This window comes from Micrasema longulum, unplaced genomic scaffold (assembly GCF_059751315.1).
Source record: "Micrasema longulum isolate JH-2025_06_02 unplaced genomic scaffold, ASM5975131v1 h1tg000505l, whole genome shotgun sequence".
Classification (NCBI taxonomy): Eukaryota; Metazoa; Arthropoda; class Insecta; order Trichoptera; family Brachycentridae; genus Micrasema; species Micrasema longulum.
In genome coordinates this window covers 776,765-790,665 of record NW_028277702.1, presented here as the reverse complement: position 1 = coordinate 790,665, position 13,901 = coordinate 776,765, and the positions used below count along the sequence as shown (strand labels likewise).

At 30.1% G+C, this 13,901-nt stretch overlaps 1 protein-coding gene across 1 annotated transcript in view; it reads left to right on the top strand.

Moving 5' to 3' along the window:
* Positions 1-493: 493 nt before the first annotated feature.
* LOC148281008 (metabotropic glutamate receptor 2-like) overlaps positions 494-13,901 on the top strand; it is a 508,075-nt gene continuing 494,667 nt past the window's right edge. Inside the window, 1 exon segment of the mRNA XM_088227463.1 lies at positions 494-665. The gene's annotated coding sequence lies outside the window, so the exon portion shown is untranslated.

Sequence of the window (13,901 nt, the reverse complement as noted above, 5' to 3'; positions counted from 1 at the left end):
ACATTTAAATATGCGAAGAAAATAGAGATATTTATTCATATTTTTTTTTATTAAAAAAAAAAGGTAAAACATTGGTGAATAGAGACTATTTCAAATGAATATGTATGTAGTTTATTTGATGTGAAAATGTTCACAAGGGAAACGTATTATTAAAATCAAATTGATTCTCGAATATAAACTTTTAAGTAACAAAATGCCAATATCCATTAGTAACTTGGAAAAACAGGTTTAACACAACGTAATACCTAATGACTCTTTGCAAAAAATCTGTAAAACATTGGCAGAATATTATCGAAATGAAAAGTTAATTTGCTTAGTGCGGTTTGTGTGAATTGGCGTATGATTTGTAGGTTTTACTGAGTGGCGTAATTTTCCCAGCCCTTTTGGATTCCCTCCCTTGGTCCTTGTGTGCGGGGCCTACCCTACGGACTTGCGTGTAAGTTCTGTTAGCGGGAGGCTATCACAGCGCAGGCAAAGTTACCGAGAAGCTGTTAGTACGCGTTCGAACTCTGAGAACGTCGCAACGGTACGCTCCGACGTGATATACAGACCGCATATGTTATAATCGCGAAGTTTGCGCGCGCGCTTTCAAAATTCAAATGTTCTAGTGTTGTTCAACAAAAGAAAATAACAAAAACGGGAATAACTGTAAAAAATATTTTCAGGTATGTTTCAGACAAAAAATAACGACTTAAGATTTATTTACTATTATATTTTTATCGTGTCTTCTGAATGATCAGCATTTACAATTATGTGAGTACCTACAAAGAACAAAAAGAAATTAAATTCGTGCACGTACGCTTTTAAAAATGAAGAAAATATATGGCCAAGATTTGAAGTAATTTTTTTTGTCTCTTTCTGAATATTAAACGCAAAGTATTCAAATTTACCTAAGTAACTGGAAAGGCCTTAAATCTGCCCAAGAACAAAAACTCTCTTTTTAATTAATTTCAATTCTTCGAAATGACAGAAAAAGCACAGAGAACTTTTGCATAGCAATATTATGGAAAAGGAATAATTCTCTTCTTAGAATATAATTGAGGATTTAATAACTACGTTATACTGAAACTTTTAAATTACTAAAGTGGAAACCATTTATTTTTTAAAAAGTATACATGAATTTTTTTTAACTAAATACAAAATAAATATTCTAAAAGATTTTAAAATCCTTTATTAATACTTTATGTTGTTACATGTATTTATCGGTTGGGATTTTTAAAATTAAATCACATTACTAATGTTAAAAAAACTAAAATTTCAAGGAAATTCCTTAAATAAATGGTTTTATCATTATATAACATACAAAATTCACGTATTTTGTTTGTATTGGATTTCTATTCTTATTGTACTACAAATATCAATGTAATGTCTACGCGTTTTAAAAACTTATTTGAATCAATAAATCAAACATTTTTTCACAAACGCCATTATAAATGATTAAAAAACAGTTTAAAAGATATTTGCACTTTTTGTAATATATGTTTTTATTCCAAATTTTATACAGTTATAATTTGTCACAAAACTAATTAAAATCATTTGTTTTAAGGTGTTATTTTTTTTCAGTTATGTGATTTTATTAAATGATAATTTATCCTGAAGCCAATTTGATATAAAGTTATCTTGCAGTTTTGTTATAGTTTTGAGGACTTGAATCAAGGGCCTGATTTTCCAGAGTTTAATCATTATTTTCAATGGGATGTATTAATTTAGACAGTTATGAAAACGTGTTTCCGTTTTGTCATACGAACTTTAGTAATTTTTGGAATAACAACGATTATATTGATTAAAATAAAACAAAGCATATAAATATTCATTTTGTATTCAGATGTCAAGTATTGTAAATAATGTCAAAACTTTTAAACTATTTTTATTTTTTCTTATGTTACCGTTCTTTATTTCATATTGTACATGAAATCGACCCAAAATTAAAATGTCTCACAAAGTAATTATTTGAATACAATTTTAACTTTAATGACAGTGGGCAATCGTTTGTAATTAAATGCAAAAATGGACTTTGCAGTAATATTTTACATTGAGTGATAAATCGGTGATATGTATTATACCTATAACCTTAAAACTAATTTAATCCACGCATGGACTTGTATTCAATTAATATTTATGTTATACGAGGAAGTGCAAAATTTGACAAATTAATAACAGCAATCGTTGCAAGTCAATAAACAATAATGACTAAAATGTATTTTAACATACAGTGTGAAAAAACTCCTTCGAGTCACTTTGTGTCAACCTGAGATTACCCAAGAGTAACCTTAGTTAACCTGAGGTTAGTATATGATCGCCTGATAATGACTGTCTCGTTTTATCTAATAAAAAATATTTATATGCGTGTCTTGCTTTATTATCTTATTCGATTACAAATTTTGCTTTCAAATGAACGTTTTATAGATTTTTCTCAGGGTACACGATATTTTGTCAATTTCGTAGATCCTGATGGACCAAATATTTTATTTAAGATTATCTAATTAACCTAAATATGTGACTTTTTTTTTATTTTTTGTTAAAGTTAACTTGAAGATTACAGAAAATAGTGTAAATATTCATAGTAGTTGCCGAGATATTTATGCATTGATTGCAATTTGCAACGCCACCGCCGATTACATCACAGGAACGGATGGGTTGAAAAAATAAAAAATAGAATTAACATTTAAGTGAATAAATGAAAAACCAATTATTCAATAAATATAACAGTGTCAGTCACTCTCCAAGCACAAGAGCTAGTCTTTTTTTGGAATGTGACAGTTTTATAATTAACTTTATATTTAAAAGTAGATTGTAAAAGAAATAAAAACATGCCTTATTTATAAAATGAATACAAAAAATGGGGAATGAAAATCAGACTTACAGTAAGAAAAATGTATTAAAATAAATCATTCACTAATAGGAAAATTCACTTTTTTCCTATCTTTTAAAAAAATTTTTCAACAATAGGTCATAATATTTTATTACCCAAAGAAACACGCAAACCACCCTTCCTTTGATCTTTGCTTTGAGATGAAATCGCACAAAAGGTGTTACAAGATTTTTTCAACCGTCAAACAAATGTCAAAAATATTTTTATATCAGGCCATTGATACAACAAAAGATGCGGTACGTATGAAGGCAGAAATCTTATTCATTATCCTTTGTAATAGATATTATAATTAGATAAATAGTTTATTACGTTTAAACCAATTTTTTTTTCCAAGTGACCGGGTTTCATCGTGACCGATTGAGGCCAAAAAAATCTTGTATACACGGCTTTTCAAGGCCATACCGCGAATTTTCAGAAGATTTTTTTCATTCGATGTTGTTTTAAAAAAATCATAATAATTTTATTGGAAAATCAGATTTTTTAATTTAAAAACGAATTTGATCAATGCAACGATACGCACCGGATAATAATAATGAAGCTGTTAGGTATGCGACGCGAAGGGGTTTGTAGATGGGGTGGTAGTCCGGGCCATTAAGGATTGCATCTATTTTTAAATCAAATCAATTTTTGGTTTTCATTTTTTTTAATCGAGTTTTTAAAAAAAAAATTGGGCTGTGAATCTTTAAACACAAATCATGAAGGAAATAATAATTATGTTAATTCATGCTAAAAACTTGACCACCTTTTTTTGTCATATGAGCAAACTTTTTTCAAATTTTGGGTGTATAAGCAAATTGATATTATCATTGCGTAAGATGCATTTGAGTTAATGATGCTAAATCATTTTGTATTATTCTGCTATATGAAATATAGTACTGAATAAGTCGAGTTTATATTATTGTGTGTAAAGTAACAATAAAATTAATATGCCAACCGATTTTTAAAACACGTTTGATCCTCTTTTAAGGCTTTAAATTAAATTAAATCATGTTACCATTTTCTTTTCCGCACTCAGCGGTACATAGGATCTGCATTTGTTAATCAAATTCAACGATTATCCAATATCTACCTACGTTTTATATCCTACGTTTCTGTTGCCAGTCCAGGAAAAATGAAATACAGTACTCGCTCTTTAATCCGGCATTTCGCTTAGTAGGCCCTGCCAGTAATCTGGCGTTTTTAAACATGCCGTCTACTTCAATTAAATAATAAATACTATTTACACAAAACTAATGTAGTTCTGTATTGTAAGTGCAAAACCTATTTTTAAATTATTTCAGTTTTCATCATCATCATCATCAGCCGTCTCTTGTCTGATGCCTGCCGACACTTTTTCTACCCGTTCTGGGTCGCCATTCCAGGACTTTTTTGGTCCATCTAGAGTCTGTGATTCTGGCTATATGACCAGCCCAGCTCCCATTTCTGGTTGGCAGCCCTATGGACCACATCGGTGATCTTTGTTCTCGCTCTAATCCATGTATTGGTTTTTCTGTCTCTCAACGAAATACCCAGCATTCTCCTTTCCATGGCTCTCTGTGTCACTGATACTTTGTGTAAATTTTTTTTCGTGAACACAACAGTTTTACAGCCACATGTCAGTACAGGGAGAACACAAGCATCAAAAAGTTTCTTCTTTAAGTAATGTAAATACTTCGGAGATTTTAGGACATATGAGAGTTTACCAAAAGCGGCCCATGCTAAACCTCGCTTTCTTTCTATTTCTACCTCTTGATTATCTTTTTCGGAGCTTTATTTCATGTCCTAAGTATATATAACTATCAATCTTTTAAATTATTTCTCCATTTACTAAGATGATACATGATTAGTTTGCATCACTCATTACTTTAGTTTTTGAAGCATTCATTTTCAAGCCTATTTTCAGGGATGCTGTATTAACTTCGTTTATCATGTTTTCGAGTTCTTTCTCATCTTTAGCAAATAAGACTAAATCACCTGCGAATCTGAGATTGCTAATGAGTTCACCGTTGATGTTAATACCCTTGTCGTTCCAGTCAAGAGTTTTGAAGACATCTTCCAGAGCTAGTGTAAATAATTTTAGGGATATTGTATCACCCTGTCTTACTCCCCTTCTTATGCGGAACTTTTCGCTCGGTTCATGGAGCAGTACAATAAAGGTTTCATTATTGTATATGTTTTTTAGGAGTTCTGAGTACCTGTGATCTACTCTACAATTATCTAAACCTTTCATTACTGCCCATATCTCTACAGAATCAAAAGCTTTCTCAAAATCAATGAATGCTAGTTGTAGTGACATATTATATTCGTTATATTATATTATATAAATGAATATAATGAAATGAATATAATTTAAGTTTTATTCAATGTTAACACTTCAATTTTGTGTATGTACTTATGTAGAGTAAAATAAAGTATTACAAACATATTTGTATATGCATACTAGTGGACCTGACAGTCGTTGTCCCGCCCGAATTTTGGCTGCCTGCTATTACCTTGAAAAATACTTTTCATTAATAAGTAGGTACCTAGGTACTTGTTTATGGTTGAATTCCAATACATAAAATAATTAATTTTCTCATAAATATATTTTTTTGCAAAGGTCAATCAAACTCAGCTCTTTTCACCAACAGGAGTGCCACTCTATTCATGAATGCTATTTTCCAAAATGTATTGAAGGTCAGTTAAAATTAACGAAAAATCATTGAAAAGAAATAAATGGTAAGTTGTTTGTAAACATTTAAAAACAAACTTTTTTAAACATAAAAAAACAACATCCTTCCATTTTCTTTATAAATTATACATTCTCATAAAATGCAACTATCGAATCAATAATACTCGTCCATTCTGATTATATTTCAAACATAGAACTGTATTCTTTACTGGTCAAAACATAGAGAGATTCTACATGAATTATTACAGAGTTAAATTAATGGATAAAAAAAATTTAAAAGTTAGACTGTAAACATAAATAATTAATGAAATTTAATAAATTTAAGGGTTTTGTCTTAAAGACCAATCTATATACATGAATGACTATGTAAAATATACCTGATTATCCCAGCATTCCAGATCCAGGTTTTCGTGATTGCTGTCAGGTGTTCTGTTCGCTAAATTAAACTTCCAATTTCAATTGCTGAATCCTTCATTAAATTATGAAAGTGAAACAAGTTTAAAATATTTCGATTTATTTAGTATAAAAACAGCTGTTTCGCCTTAGAATACATAAATATCAAACGTATTTATTTCCTTAATTTTACTGACAGATGTTCTTTCTGTAACTATCTATTTCAATGTTTTTTTTCATATTAAGTTTTTTTTTTTTTTTTGTTAACATTATCTGTATTATTAATTTACCTAAATTGGTCTTGTTTTTTTTAAAGCTGTTTAGGTGTATAGATTTATTTAAAATTATTGCAAATAAATAAAACGAAACTATCTTTATTTAAATCGAGTCTGAAAAAACATATTCTTTATCCATCTTGCTTTTTTCTTTCATATTTATTTAAGATTATTTAAATAAAAATACAGTTTATTGCATTTTTATTTTATTCTTAATTTAAACGTTTTGAAGCGTAAATGATATAAATAACACTTATTTAATTAGTGAAAAATGTCACTAGGCAATAAGCCCGCCAACGCACAATTTATATTAAATACAAAAAGTTAAGGACATAAAATAAAACAAACTTTCACATTTAAATTGAAGCAACGAATATTATTCTAAATTTGTTGCAACAGAGAAGGAAAACATTTTTGAGAAGGGATATGGAAGTCTAGGCATTTACAGGGCTTATGACCAGTCATTGGCTGGTTTAAGCGGCCACAAATTTCGTAAAACATTCGCCATTATGCCTTTGTATAAATATTTACATTTCTTTTACTCTTCCTCTGTTTACTTTTGTGAAGTAAAAGAGCTGAAACGAGGTGAGAATTATCCGGCTGATCCATTTCACCTACTAGGCAACGTCTGAAAACAATCTCCCATTTTTTACTTATACTTCTTACACCAGTTAGTTCAATCAACAATGTTTGAGTGCGTCCAAAAGCTTTTAGGCAGGCTGGATTTTCTCCCTAGGGAGTTATTTAGATCTAAATTTGTTGCAACAGAGACGGAAAACATTTTCGAGAAGCAATATATAAGTCCATGCATTTACAGGTTTCTATATTCTCTCCTCAAAAATGTTTTTCTTCTCTGTTGCAACAAATTTAGATCTAAATAACTTTAGCCTATCTACAAACATTTGCACATACTTCAAACATTGTTACATTTTATTACTTTATTTATTTATTTGTAATCTATGTACTGTAAAAATATCTCTAGTGTATTTGACAACTGTAATAATGAGTTTTTATCCCTTACAGTTGCAGTGTATTTTGTGTAATAATTCGATAAATTGGAGCGTACCTCAGAGAATGAAGAAGTTACTTTGGCAGTCATGAATTGTCATTTTCCTTATTGTGTTATCTCTTTAAATCCTTGAATATATTAAAATCTACCTATATTATATCTGTGGCTGGGATGAACCAATGTTGTTAACCGTAATACAACAGGTGAGAAATTACCAACCTATTTTGTGGCGTTTCAACGAACTATTTGTTCGTTCGTAACAAATATTTTTTTTTTAAAACACATGCATATCTGGATAAAAGAATCACGTGTGTCACTCAAATGTACAAGTTTTTTTAATTGACATCGACTTTAGGAAATGAAATGGTAGCAAGACATATGAAATTTGATATTGGCTTTTTCAGACCAAGCCACCGATATTTTTAAAACAGGCTACTAAAAATATGAAGAGTAGAAATACATAATAAAATAATAATTACCACTTGTCAAAAAAAAGCAAACAGAAAAAGCTACCTCTTTTTGGTGTGGTATATTGTGTCGTTTTTTTGTAATTTTTACCTAAATATGTAGTAAATATAATTTTTCTCATTTACGCTTAAAAAATCAATTTAAAAAAAAAGAAATAAAAAGTTGACGTTTTATTTTAAATAATAATTAAAAATCGTATTTTAGTCAAATTATTTTTCTTTTTTACGTTAATCTCATAAAACAGATTGCTTTTTCATTTTTGCCCTACTACCACTGTTCCAACGACATAATCAATTTTTTTTTTTTGAATATATAATAATTTCAATATTGATTTTTCAAAGTGGCAAAAGCCAACAATTATTGTTTAGAAAAACAGTCATTTGTGTTTTGTTTGTTTTGTCATGTTAAAATGATTTTATACCCGAATCTTGCAATCAGATCACTAAAATTAATAAATCTATTTGTGGTCCTGTGGCTAGACTTACGAGCCAAAGGTCCATGGTTCAAATCTCACTTTACCCCAACTTGATTCCTACTTTTTAATAGTGAGTTATTTACAACTCATTGAAAATGGCCCTCAAAATTAAATATTTGGGTAAATCATAAAAACGCAAATATAAAATTTTGATTTAAAAAATAAATAAACAGAGTAGTGCAAAACTTGTCACCAGAAAATCATTGGCTTTTTTTTTTTTTACTAATAAAATTTTATTTCTCTGCTTCTTAATTGTGTTAATTTGATGTCTTTTTTTTCCATTAAGTCGAGAAAGTGATATCGGCCAATTGACCGCCGCCAGAATAAATGACTATGCGGGCCCGATTTATGGAATTTTCTATCAATCTTTCCAGAATTTCCAGCGATCGATAGGTTCTCGCATTCTTGATGGATGTTGTCTTTGAGAACTTCAACAATCTGAAGATTGTTGACATAGACTTGTGACTTCAAGAAACCCTACAAAAATAAACTGGAATGGTTAAATCGAGTGACCTTACCGACCAGTGCGAATCATCAAAACGAGAGATAAGGCTACCCGGAAATGCGGCCTTTAGAATGTTGGTTGTGGCTCGTGCAGTATGCGCCGTTGCTTAATTTGATCACATTTTCAAATCAAATCACATTTTGTTGAATCCCAAATCATCCAATTGAGGAAAACAAAAAGTCGTCGAGCATGGCTCTGTAGCGCTTGCCGTACACAGTAGTCATTTGGCCCGCTGCGTTTTCGAGAAAAAGAGGCCCGATGACATCCCCAGCGTAAACACCACATCATGAGTAGGTATAATGGCACTTTGGGGGTTGAACGCAAATTTCCAATGCTCCAGAAGTGATAGTTATGCTTATTTACATATCCACAGAGATGGAAATGGGCCTCGTCGCTCATGATGATTTTCGATACAAAGTTGTCTTCTTTGTGGTCGAGATTTAGGATGGCTTGAGCATAAGTTACACGCGCTTGGGAGTCAACTCAACTCGTGTTGTCCTTTCTTCGCCTACGCAAGCGGCTAAACGCCAAGTTATAGTAATAGTTTTTGCCCAGTTGGTGTCTGACGACCGGGAGATCTGCGCCTCAATTCTCGCTGCGCCAACACCACCGACGAATTATTCCACAAAAAATTGAAACAATATCTCCGCGTTTTTGAGAAGTATAGCACTTATAGTCTTGTTGATGTGTATTTTTTCCTAGATATTTGTCTATTAAGTTGTTTTGAAATCTGTAAAGACCGTTAAATTGATAGTATTCATTATTTTCACGTATTGTTGGCCTCGGAGAGGTGATAAATGCTTTTGCTTACCACGCAAGAGGTCTCGGGTTCGATTACCGACGAAATATTTATTTATAAAGGTGTAATTATATAAAAATATTTTATAGTCCCTGTACTGGCACCCGAAACGTTAGGCTGATCATCTTACCTTCAAAGTAACAAAAATGATCAAGATGCACTGGTTTGGTGTAACAATGCAGTGCCCTTTGCACTATTAGGTGTGGAAAGGTAATTATGAATAAATTAATTCAACCTGTATTTACGAACGTAGCACCTGTGTTTTTATTTGCCGATAGCGGTGACAGCTTGAAAAATACATTTATCTTCTTGCCTCACCTTTCTTTATCTTCCTTATTCCTGTCATTCGTATTTTACCGTAATTTAAAAAATAAGGCAAAGAGAAAATTAAACTTTTAATTTGTCCCAAAAATTTTCACGCCGGCTGTTTTCCACCGATTTCTATTCATCAACTGTCTAAAACAGTTTTCATATTGAAATATTTATTCTTCATCTTATATACATATACAATTTATAAACATATAAGGGCGGGCATATTGCCTTAAGGCATTTTTTCCTACCTACCCAAACCGTTCAGTTTGAGAAAATTACAAATACATGGACATATTGAATCTTTCAATTTTATACAAAAATTAAAAACAAAGATTAACAAAATAAAAATATAGTAAAAAATTAACACTATACTGTGAAGAGAGGAAAGGGAATAAGAAGGATAAAGAAACAACTTACATATTATTTAGAAAGTGCATTTCGATCTTTACTTAAATAATAATCAAAATTTAAAATAATGGTCAAGACATATGTGATAAACAATTTATAAATTAAATATATTTGCAATGTTATTATTAGAACACACATAACAATATGTATGATATGTGTGCCCTACTTTAAGATTTAAATTAAAAAAAATAAAAAAAATAAAGAAGGGGCGTCTCTAACATTAGTGGGTAGATTATTTCACAATCGAGCAGCTACTACTGTGAAAGAGAAGGAAAGAAAATTAGAGCGATGAAATGGTATTAAAAAGGTATACTCGTTACTAGAAAGAAAAGATAGTCCGTGTTGTGATAAAGGTTGGTAGAGCTCTCTTAAATAAACAGGCAAAGTGGGATTATTTAAAATATTGTGAAGAATGTGAATGTTTCTTCTATACCTGATACTAAAGATACTATATTTGGTTATAATAATTGTAAGTTATATATTTGATAAGTAAATAACAGCATTTATTTATTTATTTTGTTCATTAACGCCCAAAAGGCATTTACAAAAAATAAAAATGAATTACATGCTAACATACTAAATAATAAACAGAATATACAGAAAAAATATGTGAAATTAGTTAGAAAGAATATGATACAAAGTAAAAAAAAAAAAACAATAATAACAAAGGTATGCAAGAAAAAATAGTAAGCATATAAACAAAGAATGCAAAGATATAAGCTTATGAAATAAATTCTGTAAGGCAAACAATAAATAAAGTGTTACGGTAAGCAAGAAAGACATTTTTAAGTTAAATTCATAAACAAACAAGCATATATTATTACGAAAAAATAAGAAATAAAAATATGTATCTATGAAATGCGTATTTGCCAATACTACAGTGCAATTTGATATAATGGTAAAAAATAAAAAAACAAGTATAAGGTAATAAAAATAAACAAGTAAGTATTTTTTTTAAATTATGAAATTGAATTGTCAATAATGGTTTGACGAGCAGCTACAAATAAACTTGATATTTTGGACTTGAATGTTATTCCTGGCCGATTACCTTTTTTCCCATCCTTTCCTTGACCCATCCTTATGGCACCTACCTGACATAAAGGTAGGACGAATTCAAAATTAGAAAATTTTATTTAGAACAAAACACACAAAATTTTGACACATAACATCACATTGAATAAAAGTTCTTGAATTCGTTGCGCGTCTTTGTAAACATTGATTCATTTCATAAAGCATTTCATAATCCAGTGCCCGAAATTGAAGAACATTCACATCATGTTAAAGATAGGTGTCCATTCCATGTTCCTATCCTTTATTCAAATACTTCCATCCCAACGCCTTACAAAACTGAATAAAATTCGTTTTTCCATTACAGTCCGCCTTTTCGTTAACAATATGAACAGAGCGTTTTTTAGGATCTCCTGACAACGGTGTTGCAGTATCACTGACGTAATCTCTTCGTAATGTTCTACTCCGTTTTCTGTGTGGGAAAAATAAATATAAATAAAAAATGAGGCTGGTGGATTAAATATAATCCTTAGACTAGTCGTAATCCAAGGTATCGTCGAACATCACTTAGACTTAATCCTTACTACTATAAACTGTGAGTGAAATGTATACATGTTCACTGTGTTCTGTCGATAGATAGGCGTGATCGATTCCATGGTACTGAACCGCAGCGGTTTTCTGAGAGCCAATCATTTGCTTCGTTGAATACTCAAATTTAAGGGCCTATTTACAATGTACGAGAAAAATGCGAATTGAGGCGGCGTGAAATAATTAACATACGTTTTGTTTTTTTCCATCGTTTTCAAAAACGGAATGCGAGTTAAAAATATAATCATGCTTTATTTTTTTATGTTTTTTTAAAATGAAAATTGATTTTCAGCCCCCTTTCTATCGTTTCTTACTTTCTTGCGTTAGTAAACCAAATGCTGCGTATGTTTATCATGTGTTATATGGAGGTAAGATGATTATCCTTCGTTTCAGATGCTAGTCCGAGAAAATGAAATATTGCAGTTAAAACACAGTATTTCACATCCACCTTGCCGGGAATTGAACCCATGACTTGAATGAATGCTTTTTTGTTTCGTTGTTTTTAAAAATACTAAAGCAAAAGTAAAAATAAAATGTCATTCGATCGGTTTTCTTAAAATTCGCCATTTTACTGTACATATGAGTATCTGAGCTAAAAAAAATGATTTTTCATAAAAATGCTTTAGACATTTGATATGAAATTTAAAAAGAAAATAATAATACTGACGGCTTAAATTCCAGTATCTGGCCAAGTAAATAATACAGTTCTGGGTGTGAAGAATGACTAAAACCCTGAAGCGTTTTCATCCGATGACAACTCTTAGGTAAAAATTCTGATTAAAAAAAAAAAAACAGATACATTGGTTTTAAAGGTGATTCGCTTTAATAGTTCAATATTCCTGGACCGGCACCCGAAGCGTTGGGATGATCACTTTATCTTTCGCGTGACAAAAAATATCTAGATGTGCTGCAATTGGAGTGCCAATGCAGTGACCTACGCACCAATAGATGCGGATAGGGAAATCGTGATGGCGATGAGAGATTTTTTAATGCAAAAAACGTAACAGAAAAATAATGCATGAAGTATGTATGAAAAATACATAGATTGCCGCACTTGTTTAAAAAAATATTTACACAGTCATACAATTATTTTTTTCATTTTCCGTGGTTAGTATCAATTAACTTAGTGAATATTTTTTTAAATAAAGGAATGAAAACCGTTAATCATAAAATACGTGTACCTAATTTATCACCAAATAAATTTCGCAATGGGCAATATTATGTGAAAACTTTGCTTTATAAAACCTGTTTTCCTGTTAATCGCTCATCGATATAATGTTTCTCTCCTGGGCATTAAACTAAATAAAACCTTTAACCAACAAAGTTGGGTAATAAAAGTGAGAAAAAAGCGTATTTATTACCAAAAACTTAATTTTATGAGGCGTTAAAATAATATTTGTACTAACTGGTTCATAAAAAGTCTTTTAATATATTGGTACTTACTAATATTTATTTATTTTATTTAATGCACAAAATACACAATTTTACATAGACACAATTATATGTTTTTTATGTCCTGACTTGTTAGAAAATTCCGTGTTAAGTAGAAACTCTTCAATATATAAATCAAAAGTATTTATTTATATATTAAAACAATAAACAGGCAATCAAAACAATATGTAAAATAATTTAAACAATATACAAAATAATAAAATAAAAATATACAAAGTAATAATAGAAAAATAAAAATAATAAAAAAAATGTGTTTTGATTTACTTCACAATCATAATGCTTTTTTATTTCACATTTTTTTAATTTTGAGTACAGTTTGCATTTTATTCTACTTTTTTAGCCTCTCAGCTCAAAAATACATGTTTTTGACGGTTTTGGGTCAGAAGAGACCCAGTTTTATGTCATTTTTTTGCGTTTCACAGTATTACGAGTATTTATTCGTTGAAATATGTTCTGAATCAATAAAGAAACGTTTAGTAAAGTTTTATGTACGATTTTACAGGATTTCATTTTGGAAAATGATGCATAAAGTTTACTATTTATATATTTCATCATTTATAATACAACTGGATTTAATCCGACCCATTTACGGTGGGTATATATCCAATGAAGGATGGTTTTTTTTAAACATTATAATTCAAGTTAATTAAACGAGTTGGCGTTTATTTACGACACAACGAGCTACAA